The sequence below is a fragment of the Eumetopias jubatus genome, unplaced genomic scaffold (assembly GCF_037043125.1).
Source record: "Eumetopias jubatus isolate StellerSeaLion01/CBP00866 unplaced genomic scaffold, mEumJub1_p1.0 scaffold_6, whole genome shotgun sequence".
Taxonomy (NCBI): domain Eukaryota; kingdom Metazoa; phylum Chordata; class Mammalia; order Carnivora; family Otariidae; genus Eumetopias; species Eumetopias jubatus.
In genome coordinates this window covers 57,904,289-57,923,765 of record NW_028274812.1, presented here as the reverse complement: position 1 = coordinate 57,923,765, position 19,477 = coordinate 57,904,289, and the positions used below count along the sequence as shown (strand labels likewise).

The window sequence follows — 19,477 nt, the reverse complement described above, 5'->3', positions numbered from 1 at the left end:
GTGCAACACAGAATTATTATTCGATTGAAAAACAGTTTGTGGATCTATCATAGACTCTAAGTCCCTGGCATTAGCCTCGAGACATTAGGTAATGAGAGGGTTTGGGGATGCTTATCATAAATGCATATTTTCTAAAACACCAGATAATAAGTTTGAGTGACTCAAGACCAATTTATTATATAACAGAAATGGTGTCCTTGGGTAAAGCTCAGGCAATTAAAAAGAGCAAAACTGTATTACATAAACAGGTGTCCTAGACCCACTTGTTACCTGTCACTATTTTTTTTTAAAGATTTTTTTAATTTATTTATTCATGAGAGACAGAGAGAGAGAGAGAGAGAGAGAGAGGCAGAGGGAGAAGCAGGCTCCCAAGGAGCAGGGAGCCCGATGCGGGACTCGATCCCAGGACCCCAGGATCATGACCTGAGCCAAAGGCAGACGCTTAACCATCTAAGCCACCCAGGTGCCCACCTGTCACTATTGTATTGGTGTTTATCCCTTTTAGGTGTCCTAGACCCACTTGTTACCTGTGACTATTGTATTGGTGTTTATCCCTTTCACTTTACAGATAGTTGCCTAAGACCAGATATCAAAGAAAGAAAAAAAAAATACTAGTTCCATTTAATGGCTAGACTAGCTCAGTATAGTGCTGTGAGCTAAATATAGACTGTTTCAACAGTTCTAGTCAACTGGCCTAGAACTAAGAAATGGAAGTTATAATAGCCCCTCTCAGTGACACCCTGGGGAATTTATCCCCCACATTTTCAACTCTGTTAAAAAATTCTTTTTTTAATTTGATTTCTTGGTTTTGACTTCCTGGGAAGAGTTTTTCTACCTGGAAATACAGTAAGGATTCAACTAAACCTATGTCTGTTGTCTGGTCACTTTGGGCTATTTGTGCCAGGCAAAAAAAAGTTGTTCTTACATTAGTAGGGACAGTTGATTTTCTTTATCATGATGAAATACAGCTACTGTCATAAAATCAAGACAAGGAAGAATTATTCTAGGATTGGGGATTATTGTGTATACACATAAGGAAAATTTGAAGCAAGATCAATGGTCCATTTGAACTTGTATAAATAGTTTAAACAAATTTAAAATGAATTGGCAAATTGGACAGATTCAATTTTCCAGTCAACAAACTAAAGCAGCAGCACTCTCCACACTGTATAGTTTTCTTACGTATAAATGTGATTAATATATATAATACCAAGGGGCGCCTGGGTGGCTCAGTCGTTAAGCATCTGCCTTCGGCTCAGGTCATGATCCCAGGGTCCTGGGATCGGCCCCGCATCGGCTCTCTGCTCGGCGGGAAGCCTGCTTCTCCCTCTCCCACTCCCCATGCTTGTGTTCCCTCTCTCCCTGTGTCTCTCTCTGTCAAAATAAATAAATAAAATCTTAAAAAAAAAAAATATATATATATATATATATAAAATACCAAGTCAGTTAGGGTTCATTTAATTATTAACTTTTGTAGATACAGTGAAAACAATTTTCCTTAAAATAACATTTAAAAAATTTAAGTCTCCTAGACAATTATGTTTCTAAAAGATACAAGTGTAAATTTCTGCTCTGACACGTAAATAGTGTGGAAGTAGCACTCTCAGCCTCACAATAAGATAAAACGGAACAAGCTGCAAAACAACTCCTTAAAGGTTCACCAGAGAATGGAGGCCACAAGGTAAGCCGCTGCCCCCAAAACTGAAGAGAGAGGCGGCCAGAGAGAATCACCGAGAATAACTTACTGGGAGCAACAGCCACTCTTGGTGCCAGGACACAGAAGGTAAACTTACAGTGTGCTTGAAGAACTACTGGCAGCTCAGTGTGGAGTATCTGGAAAGTTAAAATCTCGGGGAAGCCCAGTGTTAGGAGGGCCCCCACACTTTCACGAGTTTCACCTCCAGGATTCCCACTAGCTTCTCACTGTGAAAAATGAAGGAAAATCCCTTAGTGCTTCCTAACTATTGTCTTGATTACTGTAGCTTTATGATAATATTTGAAATTGGGTAGTCTGAGACTCAAATTTATTCTTCTTTTTGAAAAATGGTTTGACTATGGAAAAATAGTTATGGAAATTCAAGATCCTTTGACCTTCCATATACATATTAAAATCAGCTTGTAAATATATCCAAAATATATGGTAAGGTTTTGATTGGAATTCCATTGGGTCTACAGATCAAAATGGGGAGATTACTACATTAGCAATATTGAATCAAAGCTCTTTCCTCTATTTAACTAGGTGTTCTATTTCTTTCATAATATTTGGAATTTTATTTTTTTCCAATTTTATTGAGCTATAACTGCCTGATAACATTGCATAAAGTTTAAAGTGTACAACAAAATGATTTCATATATGTCTATATTGCAAAATGATTACCAAAATAAGTTAACATTCATTACTTCAGCATTTATAATGTTTTTCTACTAAGGTATACTCTTAGCGATTTTTAAATATACAGCACAGTATTGTTATCTATAGTCTTCATATTGTACATTATATTCCCAAAACTTACTAATCTTACTGAAAGTTGAATCTTTTGACCACTTTCACCCAGTTCCCCTACCATCCATCCCCCACTTCTGGCAACCACCATCCTGATCTCTGTCTCTATGAGTTTTTTTAGATTCCACATATAAGTGAGATCATGTAATATTTGGTTTTCTCTGTCTGGCTTATTTCATTTAGCATGATGTTTTCGAGGTTCATCCATGTTGTCAAAAATGGCAAAATTTCCATTTTTAAATGGCTGAATAGTATACATGTATAAATATATATAAATATATGACATAGAATATTTTGTAACACTTTCTCTCTCCATTTGTCTGCTCACGGATTTAATGTTTGTTCTATTCTTTTTTTATGGAAAGAGTGCTAGCAACACTTCTAGCAGACCTCTAAAATCATGGTGGAAGAGGTGCCTGGATGGGTCAGTCGTTAAGCGTCTGCCTTCGGCTCAGGTCATGGTCCCAGGGTCCTGGGATCTAGCCCCACATCGGGCTCCCTGCTCAGTGGGAAGCCTGCTTCTCCCTCTCCCACTCCCCCTGCTTGTGTTCCCTCTCTCGCTGTGTCTCTCTCTGTCAAATAAATAAATAAAATCTTTAAAATAAAATAAAATCATGGTGGTAGATGAAAGTCTCATCAGCCATATATAACTGGATTCAATGAACTTTGCCTATTAAGACAATTGTTCCCTTTTGTTTACTTTTGTAAGTAATTTCTTTCATGGGCTTCACTTAGATTGTTGTACAATCTTACGGTTTGTAAAACGGGAAACCTAATCTTAAAATATTCCTATATGGTAGGAATAGTCTCATTTTTAGATGAAGAAATGGATGCTGAAGGAGGAAAAATTTTTGACAGTTTAGCAAGAAAATGTGCATTGAACTTTGTAAATAAACTACTGCTTGCAAAATCCATGTTTTTGTTCCAAACTTAATCTATGCCTTATGCAATAGTGCACTGTAAACATTATAATAAAAATGAAAACTGAAGTTAACAGCATATTTATAAAATTGATTAATATACAATTAATTAACAATGAAACTTTATCTGTTATTGTGAGTCATTTTAGGATATACAGTTCTTCATGGATGAGAAATGGTTTAATCTATATTAGAATACTATTCTTTATGTCATGAATATTGGTCTCCAATATAATATATTTATATGAATTTCTATCATTGTGAATTACTTTATCATTGACAAAGAATGGTCTAAGAAATCAGTACTTAGAAGATAAAGATATAACTATTTTAACCTACTGCCTTCTTACTAGGGAAAATGAAGATTAAACTGTAATATGTAATTCCTTAGTGTTGAATAGATTAATTACTAAAAAAAGGAAATATTTTCTTAGAATTTTATCCTAAATATTTTTCCATATTAGAAATATATTACTGTAATAGATATCAAGCCAAGCCCCCAAGAAAAGCATTTAACAGATTTACATGTCACTGACTAGTGTTTTATATGGTTACTTTAAAATCATAGCAGGATATTTGGCATTAAATGATTTTATCTTGGCTTGAGAATTAACCAACAGCTGAGAACTTTACCTGTAATCTCATTCAATGTGATTTAATGGACTAGCTCATGGTGGGAAAACGCCATCACAATTAAAATGAATCTTTTAGGTTTATGAATGCTTGTGGAAACTAATTCAAGAAGGATATCAACTGAGGTTACCAAGAATATTTCAAACTTGAAATTGTCCAAAATACTCTGAATATGTGACATCTTTTATGAATTCTTAGAATTTATCATATTGCTATTTTAATGCATAATAATCATCAACTAAATATGTGTTTTTTTTAAGATTTTATTTATTTGAGAGAGAGAGAGAAAGCCAGAGAGAAAGCCCGAGCAGGGGGAGGGTCAGAAGGGGAAGCCGACTTCCCACTGCGCAGGGAGCCTGATGTGGGCCTAAATGTGAGGCTCAATGTGGAGCTCAATGTGGGGTTTAATGCAGGGCTCAATGCGGGGCTCAATGCCGGGCTTGATGTGGGGCTCTGGGTTCGATTCCAGGACCTGGGATCATGACCAGAGACCCAAAGGCAGATACTTAACTGACTGAGCCATGCCGGTGCCCCTAAATATAATGTGTTTTAGCAAGTGCTGTGGGCCAAGGGCTAATGCTCTTCTCTTGAAGAGTTATTTGTACTTCAAGGCTCTACTCTCCAATGTATGGAATGCCACACATAACAGTTTTGCCAAAGTGCTCCTAATCCTTTCACTTTGCAAGATATTGCTACAATAGTATCAAACTTCTGGATGAGAAACAACAAACACAATGTCCTACTTCTGAAGGGTTTCTAGAATTAAAATAATTGAGGCAGATTCTAAACCATTTTTTCTCACGAAAATTTTGGCATAATTTATTTCAAAAGAATATTTAAAATTATTTTAATGGCAATAGTTAATCCATCCTTTTATTTTCTCACTATAATTTTAGCATAGCTTACTTCAAAAGAGTATTTAAAATTGTTTTAATGACAATAGCTATTGAGAGCATTAATATATAGATTTTATGAATTTGTGATTGAAAATTCATAAAGAATACCTTGTCTGAGGTAACAGAGACAGGAAAGACAATAAAGGCAAGTTGGTGATAGAGGTCTAAGTCTGAGTTGTCCTATGTATTTAATTAGAAAGAAATCTGAGACTAGGGATAGAGATAGCATGTCTTGGACTAGAATGAGGCAAATGAGGAACCCACGGCACAGAATTAAAGGAGGAACCCTCAGATTCTTGCAAGTGAGTGCCTCCTAAAATTTTGGGCCCTAGACTCATGGCTTGCCTTATCCTAGCCCTAGCCCTGAAAAAGTGAATTAAATACTACAAAGATTTCCCAAGTTTGGATAGTTCAAAGGACTTACCATACTTTCCACAGAATAGTCACATAACACTTTTTATTAAAGTAAAAATAAGATATGGCAATAGGAAGAGAATACAGGCAAGTGTGGGGGGTCTGAAACATACTCAAGTACAATCTCCCCAGGATCTTTAATGGCATATGAGCTAGGTTTCCATATCAATTGAACCATCAAGATCTGTGCAAGGAATCTTGGCCTCATAAGAACTCAAGACATAAGTCAGAAAGGGGGATTACACACTCTGGCCATATAGGTTAACATGGATGTCTAATAGGCTACACCAGGTGAAAAACATCAGTTAACCCAAACCTGGAATGTGTCTGGAAGAATTTTAGACTTTAAACTGCACATTATTAATTCCATAGCTCATACTGGCCAAGAGTCAAAGCCAACACCCAGTATGCCCAGAGAAAATGGTAGAACTTTCCCAAACCAGCATGAATCAACTTGGCCCTACATAAATATCAATATGACTTCCTCCACCTTAGTACGGCTTCTATGTAGAACCATTTTAACAGATGCCAACTGGATTGCAAGTTAGTGTTAAACCAATATTAAGCATGCAAGAGAGATCTTGATAGATTTAGACCTGGCCCAAACCTTGTATTAGGGAAAATTAAAGCAACAAAAGCTGACTGTAGGAATTTGAATTCTCTGGATGTTTACCAAATTTTGTCTTTTGATCACTTTTGGTCACCCTCCTCCATACACATATCTTTTACAAGTACTGAAGAATTCAGAATATGAAAAACTGCATTGTTTAGCCATTTGCATTATGTTTAGGCAACGCTGAACATTCAGTGGTCTGATTCTTAGTATAGGTTTCTTTGGGTATGTTTCCCAAATCATATATTATCTTTGAACTCTCGTATTTATTTGCTTTTCATAGGTAAAAAGGAAAAGAAATATAATAATTAACCATGACTAGTTTTAAATGGTTAGCAATCAAATAGGGTGAAGTATTTAGATGAAACGTCAATATTTGTGAGGTAATAACATATCTGGGGAGTTTAAATGCAAAAATGGAATGCCATGAAAATTTCTCTATCATTTATCTCTGATTTCCAATAGTATACGTAAAAATACTCTGACAAATATCTTTATGTTATTTTCTATATCACTAAATTAGTGATGCTTTGCTGAATAATATACCATATTCTAATTTTGAAAGTAAAGCATTATCATTGAAAATATTCTGAATTTATATTTTATTCAAAGACATGACTGCATTATGAATTATTTATGCTTATCTGTTCAGATACATTTTTACTTTTTACTAACATACTCATAAAGTAGAAAAAAATTCTGTCATAAAAGAAGTGTTATCACATAAATTTGTAATGTCAAAGTGTACATTTAATATTATAATTATAGTGAGGTTACTAAAGTAAAAATATAGCCATGGAAAAATATGTTGAAATTACATATTTCTGTAAAATTATTTAAGTCGTTGAAGTAGTTCTTCAATATTTAAATGATAATTAGTTTTGTTTATTAAAGGAAATACTGCATACACATAAATAAGTGTACACAATGTGATGAAAAACATTCATTGATATTATAAAATCAGAGTATAATGAAAAAAACTAAAGAAATACTCATAAATAGTACATTATGTTATAATTTCTTGGTAAATGATGTCAATAAAACCATAAAAATGTTTTGGAAAGAGCAGGATTTGAAATGACTCACAAATATGTGTAGTAATGTGCTACTCTTGGACATATTATTAAGTGCTATCTTATGTTACATAAATATGTACCACTTAACATTATTTATTATAAATTTAATTTTATATGTTTACAATTGTATTTAAGCATTGTCAATATTGGATAATATTTTATTTTTTAGAGATGGATACAACTTTAGCTTATAATTATTAAAAATTTGAGTCTAAGTTATATAGCAGAGGAGGAAAATGTCCATTACATATTTAATTTTTTCATGAGAGAAAAGATCTATTAAAAAAAATGTAAATTAAATAGAAACTAAAATATGTTGACATGGTTTTGAATTATCTGAGTTTATTTTATTTAAATAGCACCTCATCCTTTCTCAGTTTTCTAGACTTGGTTATTGGGGGACCTCAGTGGAAGAAGAAACCATGCATATTATCCTGTTAAATAAAATTAAAAATGTATAAGATAATACCATTTCTGTAAATGAATTTAAGGCATTTGGTAGTTCAGTTTTAATGACAAACATTAATTTATCAATTGTTTTCTATAAGAAAGTGTTTTCTTAACTGTACTATATATTATTTCTTACCTAGAAACAAAAAGAAATTTAAATTTTCTACCATGATAAACATTGATATCTCAGAATATCTTTTTAAATTGTTACCCAAAATCCTTTTGTGTTCATAAGTGTGTTAGTTTTATTATGCCCAGAAATAAATTAAATCTGTATATCTAAAATAAGATTAAAAAAATAAAGACAAAATGGTACAGAATTATTAAAATGTGGTGTTTTTAACATTATAAACTACCAAACATACAAATTGCTATTAACTGTCTTTTGTATGTAAGAGCGGTAAAAATAGCTCTCCTTATAATTAAAGCCAAAAGTCCTCCCCCTTAAGACTAGGATAAAACACTCAATTAAGGCATGATTAACACATTAAAATTTGATGAATAAAATTTACACTTAACTCTCACTCAATTTTCAACGTGGAGGGGCACGGGGCGAGCCAGGCAAGAAGGGCAAGAAGCCTGGAATTGTGTCACCGCTTACATGAGTATTCCCAAAGGTGAAAAATATAAAGAAGCTTAGAAGAAGGTGACAAAGAGGTGCCCTCTGCTCCCTGTGGTGCTGCCCTTGCCTGAACGTGTGGGCCGGACAGAGTGCTGAGCAACTACACGGACGAGGTAAAGTCCTTAGGTCTGTGTTAACAGACATACCAAGGGCCTTGAGTGCTTCCAGTAGGAATGAGGTTCTGCACTTCACAGATGGCGCCGAGCCCACTGGTTCCCCAGAACTTGCACAGGAGCACCATGCTGTGATCAGCTTGTCTTCCTGCAATGTGAAGCTGGCCTGGAGGAACCAGAAGGACACCATCGCAGGGTCCCCACGCAAAACATTGCGGCCGTCTCCCACTTCCGGGAGGAAGCCTTGCATCTGACGGTCCTGTAGACAGCCCAGGACCATTTCCCCAGCCAGAGTCCATGGTCGCCAAATTCTAGGGGCCTCACTCACCTCAGGCTCCCAGTCAGGAAGCAGGGTGAGGCCTGTAAAGGCCAGCCGCCTGGCGATCCTGGCTGCGGAGACCAGGGTCGCTGCAGAGAAGCTGTGCTCCCCGCTCAGCCAAGCCTTCCGGAGTATTTACACAGAGTCCACCATCGAGTTTCTCGGTAGAGCAGTGTTTTATTGGGCCTCCACACCCGCCCACCACCTGTCCCTTCACAAAAAGTGACATTGTCTCACAAAAGTGGACGTGACGGGTCCCTGTGAGGTGGAAGCCAGCTCTTTCGCTTTCACCGAGTGTACGCACACAGGTTGCCTCTCGCTTTGGCCCTTCGGCAAGCGAGGTCTCCTCACGCTGGGACCAGCCCTGTGAACACTTCAAGCGCCATTGCAGCTGAGGCGCTGCGGGGCTGCGGAGCTGCGGGCTGACGGGGCGCCATCGGTCTCTCGCCACAGAATTCCAGCAAGGCGCTTCGCGGCTGCACGGGGAGCACAATAGGGGCCTCAGTCCCCGAACTCGGCATCAACATGACATTGGCAGCTCTGCAGGAACAAGTGCAAGTTCGGAGGGACTGCTGCCTCTGCAGCCCTTCATCCTCGAGGAGGACAGCCAGCAGTCTAACTTCCTGGAGGCCGTCGGAGCTAAGGCCTGCAGCGGCGTCTTCACGGTAAGAGTAGGGCTGCGCGGCTCGCCGTCCCCACCCACTCGCTCCCTGGTTGTCTGGCCTTCTTGGTGAGAGGTCCCCTGGACTTCTGTGCGTCTGCCCTTTTCCTCTCTGGGCTCGGGGCTGGGCAGGCGGAACAACCGGCGTAGGTAGACCTCTACTGTAAAAGAGTTTGTCAAGTAACATAAAATGATAATTCATTTGGTCATCATATTAGGCCACACTATACAGATATTTTCATTTTCTGCTGCATTGACTGCAATGTTCTTTGCCCTGACACCTCCTTATAGAAATTTCTTATTATTGCCTACATAAAATATTTTGCAAACATAGAAGGCTACATTTTTTTAATCCATTCATTTGTTCAACAAGAATTCATTGCATGTTAATTATGTGTAAGAGTAGGTTCATTTAAAATAATTTTCTGATAGTCCCATAGATAATGTCAAAATATGCATATATAGTTGTTGACTTTTTCATTGCCTAACAATTTAGGTAAGGCTATCACAACTCTTTATTTCCAAGCTAACTGACAAGAAGTCAATAAGAGTCCTAAAATGTAGAATTTATTTTTTTTATTATTTTTATTTTTTACTTTTTTGATGGGACTAGGCAAGTGATGTTATAGGGAAAGCGTCTTGGGTACATAAAAAAGTGATTGTACTAGTTCAGTGATTGCATAAATTAATACATGAACAAGAGAAAGGTCCAAATTAGTCTTTTAAATCATGAAAGAGTTCACTGAACTATGTAACTAAACATTTTATAATTGGCTTCAGTCTATGATTGAGGCCAGAAGAGATTCACAGAATGGAGAAGATAAAAAGTTCATCTACTTTTCTTTACTGAGATTCCTTTCGAAATCAGAAAACTTGTGATAATCTATCATCAACTAGGAGGAAAGGCTTTTTATTGATACTTCTATTAATATCTACCAAGGACTTCTTTCCTCTCCCAAATGAAGCCAAATGATTTTTTTCAAGAAACAAAGCTGTTATTCCTTGTAGGTCCTTGTCCACTAAGGGCCTTCCGCAGAATGTTCTAAATCTTCCTGGAGGTGAGACAGGTCATGGCTTAGGAGGAATGACAGATAAATGAAATTCATACCAAAGCTCCGTACTCCTATACTTCGACTCAAGTCCCCTAGAAAATTATGTAAGTCACCATCCCCTCTGGCACAGCATGTTCTTATTCTTATTTGTACTATTCACTTGGACTGGCAGTTCCCCAGATTGGCAAATTCTAAAGAGATCGAAAGCTGAGAAAAACTCTTACTTCTTTCCATGTATCTATAAGAGTTATTTCTTCTGATATTATTTTCTGTAGATAGTTATCTTCTGGCCTGGATACATTTCTATACTTATAATAGAAATTTCTACTTCTATATGGTTTCAAATTAAGGGACTTGTTTCTCTAATACTGAAGTGTTTCCTCTTTAACTTTTGCTTTTGATGTTGACATTTCAGGTTATATAAAGTATTGATTTTCAAAAATTCTTCTATTATTAAGACATTCTATAATCCTTTCATTGACCGGTATGAATCATGCAGAAAATAGATTTGAACAAAAGTAAAAGAGCTACCTGTACTCCAATGCCATGACAAATCAAGCCTTGGCCATAGACTACACAACTCCAGCTAATCTTAAAATAAGAGCTATGCTTCGTAAGAGAGCTTGGATAGAGCCATGTATTTGATCAATACAAATTAATTGTAACTATTAGGAAAAAAATTCGAAGGTCATAGTGAAGGAATGATGACAGAATAACATCATGGGTCATTTACAGAGGACAGCACACACCATAACTCTATGTTAGAATGTCAAATTGAGTTTTTATTTAAAATTTTACTGTTACAAACTAACTTCTCAGTTTTTTTTAATTTTTTATTGTTATGTTAATCACCGTACATTACATCATTAGTTCTTAACTTCTCAGTTTTCTTAGTTGGAGATTTTTTTAAAATAATTTCTTGTTCAGTAACACTATTTTGGAATAACTGCAAAGGTTAATTTAGGCCATTTTACTTTTAGCATGAAGAATTAATCCATCAAAAGATTTTGAAAGTGCAATAAAAACAATTAATAAATAAATAAGAAAATAATAAATAAATACAAATAATAATAAATAATAAGAAAACTCAGATGCAATGCATAAACTGAGGGAGAAAAATAGTTAATTAAAAGTTGATGGTTTGAACAAACATATGAAAATAAAAATTAGGGGCGCCTGGATGGCTCAGTGAGCTAAGTGTCTGCTTTTGGCTCAGGTCATGAGCCCAGGGTCCTGGGACTGATCCCTGCATTCGGCTCCCTGATCGGCGAGGGGTCTGCTTCTCCCTCTCCCTCTGTCTCTCCCCCTGTTTGTGCTCACACACTATCTTTCTCTCTCAAATACATAAATACAATCTTTAAAAAGAAAAGAAAAGAAAAATTAAAAAAAGAAATAATAAAAAAGCATGGTAAATAGCAAATAAATAACATGCACAACTAAGTACAAACCTGTTCTTAATGACTATGTGCCTAATGTTCTAAATACTTTTTTTCAATAATTCTTATTTTTATTTTGTTCCATGCTTACATTTCAGCACTAATACAAAATCAAATGTTAGAATAATGAGAATAAGATTTTTGACTACGAAGATTCACTGTTTCACCATGATGTTTTCTTTAATTTTTTTAAGGATTTCATTTATTTATTTGAGAGAGAGAGCAGGAACAGGGGGATGGGCAGAGGTAGAGAGAGAAGCAGACTCCCCGCTGAGCGGGGGGCCCTATGTTGGGGAGGGGGTGTTTGATGACAGGACCCTGGGGTCATGACCTGAGCTAAAGGCAGATGCTTCACCAACTGAGCCACCCAGGCTCACCCCACCATGATGTTTTCTAATCAGAAGTCTTTGAAAATACTCAGACTATTCTAGGTGATAGCAGAAAATGACAAAAGTAGAGAACCACAAATGGTAGACTGTCTTGCAAGTGGTTTTAGATGCTGCTCTACTTTTTGCCAGAAATAAATTACCTTTTCAGAGATCACATGGAGTTACTCAAAACTCAAATGCTGGGATGCCTCCTAATTTAACTAACTTACATGGCATTATAATATTCATAGAGCTAATGATGTACATAAAGATAAAAAGTGATCTGTTTCTCTGTGTTTAACACAAATTCAAAAAATATATTAAATGATCCTAAGAAACCAGGTTAGAGCTGAAATACAGTTGATATAAAAAGTAAATACTTTTCCTTGCCTTTTGACTGTGCAAGAGAAGTAGCACATCCTGAATAAATATAGCAGATGAAAAGGTATGTTCATGTTAAGAACACTGCCATCAACAGAGAAGAAAGATTTTTCCTTTCTTTTTCTTCAAGTTTTTATTTAAATTCTAATTAGTTAACATACAATGTAATAGTACTTCCAGGAGTAGAATTTAGTGATTCATCTCTTACATATAACACCCAGTGCTCATCACAAGTGCCCTCCTTAATTCCCATCACCCATTTAGCTCATCCTCCTGCCCACTTCCCCTAGTTAAAAGTCTCTTATTGTTTGCTTTTCTTTTTTTCTTCCTTCCCCTATGTTCATCTGTTTTGTTTCTTAAATTTCATGATATGAATGAAATCGTATGGTATTTGTCTTTCTCTGACTTATTTTGCTTAGCATAATACACTCTAGCTCCAACCACATCATTGCAAATGGCAAGATTTCAAGATTTCATTCTTTTTTTATTCATACACACACACACACACACACACACACACCCCACGTCTTCTTTCTCTATTCATCAGTGGACATTTGGCCTCTTTTCATAATGGCTACTATTGATAATGCTGCTATAAACATCAGGCTGAATGTACCTCTTTGAATCAGTATTTTTGTATCCTTTGGGTAAATACCTAGTAGTGCAATTGCTGGGTCATAAGGTAGTTCTATTTTTAACTTTTTGCATACTGTTTTCCACAGTGGCTGAACCAGTTTGCATTCCCACCAACTGTTAAGAGGGTTCCCCAGAAGAAGGATTTTTTTAATTGCATTTAATATAAAAAAATCGGTATGATGTACCTTAGGTAATTATTAGTTTTAATAAAATAAATTTTTATAGTGGTTTACAACTCAGGTATATACTGTTTAAGAAAGCAATGAACAAAACTGAACAGAAAGGATAAAAATAAACTAACTTATGAAGGAAAATTTATCTAATAAAAATAAATTCAAAACAAAAATACCAATGGTAACTAAAATAGAACATCTATCATAATAGATGTCACATAAGAGCATTAATTTACTAAGCAATAGAGCTTTGATGGGCTTTAAATTAGTGAAATAAGGATGAATCTGAAAACTGCATAATCGTAGAAGGAGATAACTTTAAATACTATCCTCAGAAAAAGGTCAAGCAAACTTAAAATAAATGAAGTCATAGAGGACAAATGCAAAGTTTCGACTGGCACCTACATAAGAAATCCCAACAAAAACCATATATGCAATCCTGAAGACAAACCATTAAGTTCCAAACAGGAAACATTTTCCAACACATATTCACCAACCAGACTGGTGTTAAAATTAACAACAAAGTGATGGCCAAAAAACAAAACAAAAAAATCTTCCCATTCAGATATTTAATGCAAGAACAGGCAAAAGCCAAATATGTATTTAATGCAGAACTGAAATCAAAACATGTTGAAATGTTTAGAAATAAATCAAACTATATTTTAAAGCCTGTGTGAAAATGTACACATATGTTTATTGAAAAATATGAAAACAAAATAATTTAGCAAACACATCAACTCAAGAAGTTAGAAAAGATAACAAAATAAGCCTTAAAATTGAAGAAATGTGTGAATCAATATATGAACATATATTAACATAAAGGAAAATTTCAGGATATAACTCATCAACAAAACCAAAATATTTTTATCAGAAAATGTATATAATGAAACAGCTACATAGAAATTTAGATAAACTAAGAAAGAGGGGAGAAAAAATAAATTTTACAAAAAAGAAAGCAGATAAACTTACCAGTGACATTTTAAAATAAAACAATTATAAAAATTTCACATTAACCATCATAAATTAGAGGTAAAATGACCCATTCGTGCAAAATATAAATTAAAAAATACCTCAAGAATAAATAGCACACATGCATATGTTAATAATTTTACAAGAAAATTGAAAATAAAGAACTATTCAACACATAGGTTTGTGGCTTAGATTGAAGGAAGAAACCAAGACCAGTGAGGCCTCCAGAGACTAAAAACCACTACCCATAGAGGCAAGGGAAAAGGAATGGTGTTACTAGAACCTGCGAAAAATTCAAGTCTGGAAAATAGACCCTTTGCCAGGAGTTGCAACCATTAAAAAAGGAATGGAGCTGCAAATTTAAAAAAAATTTGCAGTGCTAGATAAAAGAATGGGAAATAAGTACACTTGGTTCTCCTGTCAGCTTACTCCATTAGCCAAGTGAACAGAAGCCAGATGCAATCAATAGAGGTCAGTGTTTCTAGCCCTAGGAATAAAAAGGTAGAAAAGTTTCTGAAGTGGCAAATGAAAAATAAGTTGTCCAATTATACCAAAAGTGGTCTTATTAACCTTGAAACATTGATAGGATAAACTTTGGATGTGACATTATTTCAAAGCACTGTTTGAATTCATTGACTCATATGTTGTTTATTATATTTGCAGTTGTACTTATGAGCAAGATTGTCCAATAGTTGAGTCAATTTATGTTAGTTCCTTCTTTTCATAGCTTTTGATACTCATTTTTTTCTTATATACTGGTTTACTGCTTTTGACTTATTGCCTGGTAGCTCAGTCTTAAACCATAATAATGCTAATTGCTAGCCTTATTTATAACTATGAATGTGTTTAGTTTTTCAACACAATATATGCTATAAGTTTCAAGTAGATAGCTTTCAATAGGGTAAGCCATTTTTTTTTCTACTGATCATTTGATGAAATCACTGTTCTATGTTTGTATTAAATAGTGCTATTAAATGTTAGAATCATATATAAAATGGTATCTATCAAGATAGGTACTTTGGGGTATTATTATGATAACAGGATCCTGACCAGCAACTGTACACTCAGTAGATTGAGTGAAAAATGTTAGTAAATGTCAGCTATTAAATGTAAGTGATGTCAGCAAGATGACATAATAGAAGATTCCCCGTTAGTTCCCCTCATAGCAATAATAATTTGGCAGGCCTCCATCCAATTGTGTAGGAGTGTAGGAGTTTGTGAAACCCTAGTGAAGCCTAAGACTGAGATGAACCATTTTGACAAGGCAGGCCCAAGCCCAGGTGGCAGATTCACCAACCATGATTCTGGCTGTAGACCCAGAAATAGCCCCACCTGTTGTGGATTCAGCTACATTCTTGTTTGGCTTTGGTTCTGTCACTAGCACCAGCCACAAAGGGACCTGGGAGGAGTCAGGCATGCCTGTGCCACAGGAATCAGACCCAAACTCATTTTACAAGGCCAGCATTACCCTGATACCAGAGCCTGACAAGGACTCCAGAAGAAAAGAAAACTACAGGCCAGTATCCCTGATGAACCTGATGCAAAAATCTCGACAAAATACAAACAAACCAAATTCAACAGTACATTTAAAAGACCTACAGAACAATCTAGTGGAATTTTCCTGAGATGCAAGAATGTTTCAATATATGCAAATCAATAAATGTGATAACTGCATCAACGGAATGAAAGATAGAAATCATATGATCATCTCAATAGATATAGAAAACTATTTTGACAAAATTCAACATCCTTTCATGATAAAAACTCTCAACAAATTAAATACAGAAGGAATGTACTTCCTCATAATAAAGGGCATATATGACAAGTCCATAGCTAAACTTGAAGATGAAAAGCTGTAAGCTTTTCCTCAAAGATCAGGAACAACACAAGGTCACCCAATCTCACCACTAATATTCAACTACTTAGAGTAGTTAGGAATGAAAAAGAAATAAAAGACATCCAAATTGGAAAAGAAGAAGTTATATTGTCTCTGTTTGCAGATGACATGATCATATATATAGAAAACCCTAAAGGTATTAAAACTAATAAATTCAGTAAAGTTGCAGGATACAAAATTAACATAAAAATCAGTTGCATCTCAATACATTAACAACTATCCAAAAAGATATTGAGGAAACAATCCCATTTACAATAGTATCAAACAAACAAACACTTAGGAATAAATTTAACGAAGAAAGTGAAAGATATGTGCACTGAAAACTATTATAAGACATTGATGAAAATAATTAAAAAGAAATAAATGGAAAAATATCCTGAGTTCATAGAGAGGAAGAATTAATATTATAAAAATATCCATACTACTAAAATGGTGTATAGAGTCAATGTAATCCTTTCAAAATACTGATGGTGTTGTTTTGTTTTTTTTTTTAAGAATTAGAAAAACAATTGTAAAATTTGTGTGGAACCACAAATGACTCCAAATCGTCAAAGTATCTTGAGCAAGAAGAACAAAACTGGAGGCATCACATTTCCTGATTCCAAACTATATTACAAGGGTATAGTAATCAAAACAATATGGTACATAAAAACAAATACATGGACCAATAGAACAGAATAGAGAACCCAGAAATAAGCCATATGTACAGGGTCAATTTTTGACAAGGGCACCAAGAGTACACAATGGGGAAAAGATAGTCTAGTCTCTTCAGTAATAGTGTTAAGAAAACTGGGCATCAGCATGCAAAAGAATGAAATTGTATACACAAGACACATAAACTCAAAATTAATTTAAAAAGGCAATAACTGAAACTGTAAAACTTCTAGAAGAAATGTTAGGGAAAAAACTCCTTGACATTGTCTTGGCAATAATTTTTTTTTTTGATATGACACTGAAAACACAGGCAACAAAGTAAAAATAATAAGGACTATATCAAACTAAAAAGCTTCTGCACAGCAGAGGAAATAATTATCATAGTGAAAAGGCAGTTTACAAAATGAGAGAAAATGTTTGCAAACCTTCTATCTGGTAAAGGGTTAATATCCAAAATATGTAAGGTATTGCTAAACTAAATAACAAAAAACCAAATAACTTGATTTTAAGAAGATCAAAGTACCTGAATAAAATAATAATTTTCCAAAGAAGTCATACATATGGCCAACAGGTATATGAAAAGGTGCTCAATAACACAAATCATCAGGGAAATGCAAGTCAAAACCATAATGAGATGTCATCTTACACCTGTTACTATGGCTTTTATCAAAAAGATAAAAAATAACAAGTATTTTCAAGTATGTTAAAAAAATGGAACCCTTGTGCACTCTCAGTGGGGCTGTAATGTGGTACAGCCACTTTGGAAAATAGTTTCTTAAAAATTAAAAATAGAACTACCATATGATCCAGAAATTCCATTTTGGGGTATTTTCCCCAAAGGAAACAAAAACAGTAACTTGAAAAGATATCTGTACTCCCATATTCATTGCAACATTATTCACAATAACCGGGATACATGCATAATTTTAAATAAATTGTAAGAGAATTTAAAAGAAGAAAATGGTAGAAGGAAAAAATTTTATGAAAATTTAAAAAATAATCATTCCGGGTTAAAATTACATCATCCTCAGAAAAATACTAGTCTTAGTATTAAAGAGAACCTAAACAACTGATTAAGTATGTGAATATTTACTAGAATGGTTATCTGGTTTTGCTATATAGTAATTTTCTGATGATCAATAGATAAGAAATTTTAAAGATAATCAATATTGATGAGGAGCTTTAAAGTACACCCAATTATATTATATTTATTTTAGAAATAACGTTTTTCTCAAAGGTAGCATGGCTCTTCAAAATGTCTCCTCCCAGCACCCCCTTCCTGTCTGCTACAATTTTATTATTTACCAGGAACAGCAAACACCGTGTAAGGACAGGGAGTCTCTTTCTTTTTCTCCCATGATATTGTATGATTCTTTATTTTATTGGCCAGAACCAGGTCATACGCTTCCTGAAACAACCACTGTGAACAGGATAATGGAATATAATGGTCAGTTTAAGATATTCATGGCCTACCCTTGAATGTCAAGGGGAAGTAAACCCTTCCAAACTTTATGGATGAGATTGGGGAGGGATGAATTTGCAATTGGGAAATCAAGATATTTTTGGAAAAAATGCAGAAATAAAAGCTATGAAGGGCACCAAGTCACTTTCATCATACTCTTTCTGAAGTCTTCATATACAAATCTCCCCAACTCCATAACTGAAGCTCCCCAGTTTCTTTATAATACCAATCAATGCTCATTCTCCAATTCTAAGCATGATGGGCCTTCCTTATCTTTTAGTTGTCACAGTCTCAAGAGAGACCTTCCATATTCATCCTGCATTCATCATGTAGACTTCCTTCTTACACTACCACCATGAATTTTTAACAAAGGCTTGTATTGTTTCCTAAAAACAACGTATCATAGTTTGCACAATTATAAATTAGTTCCACATCAGGCTTAAGTAAAAAGGTGTACACTAATTTATTTGTTTTTTGTCTGTTTCTTGTACTAGAAAATATGCTCTGTGAGAATAGGAACTTTGTCAATTTTTTCACTACTAGAACTCCACAACCTGATACAGTGTCAAGCATGTAGAAGAGAACCAGTTGGCACTTTTGAATTAATCAGCAATAGGATATTGGTATCTATAATTGATTATGGGGGAGAAGTGTGGAATTCATGTACATCTATATTCTGGGCAAAGAAAAGTGACCAGAAGATATAGTTCATGAATACTAAAAACCTAAAAGTTGGGCAAGAAGGCAAGATTCACAAATACAAAACAACTGGGAAATAGTGCAAGGTGCTACAAAATTGGGTAGATTTATATACATGGATGTATTGATACTGGAATGAACCTTACTGAATGTTATCTAGTACAACCCCCACATAAAATAATTAAGAAAATGCACAAAGTTAGTAAATGACTGAGCTTTGCATTTAGGATTGCCTGTTGCAGAAAAATCTTATTAATATAGTACAGAATCATTACAGGAATAGATTGTGCACATACTAATCTATTTGAACCGTAGATATAGATATAGATGCATGTTGATAGATACATAATGAGTCAATTCAGTTCATATTTGGCTATACCAATTATATATACTTAGAGAAAATCATATAAAGCTATTTTCATTACACAATTTGTAGATAGGTTAGTTATTTTAGTAAAACATCTCATATATATAAGTCCTTTGGGGTGTACATGTATGCTTCTGTATGTTTCTGGGCAGATTAAATCAAT

The 19,477-nt window shown here is 34.8% G+C and overlaps 1 pseudogene; it reads left to right on the top strand.

The window, feature by feature from the left end:
- Positions 1-5,842: 5,842 nt before the first annotated feature.
- Positions 5,843-8,785, top strand: LOC114209925 (cerebral cavernous malformations protein 2 homolog pseudogene; annotated as a pseudogene).
- The last annotated feature ends 10,692 nt before the right edge of the window (positions 8,786-19,477 follow it).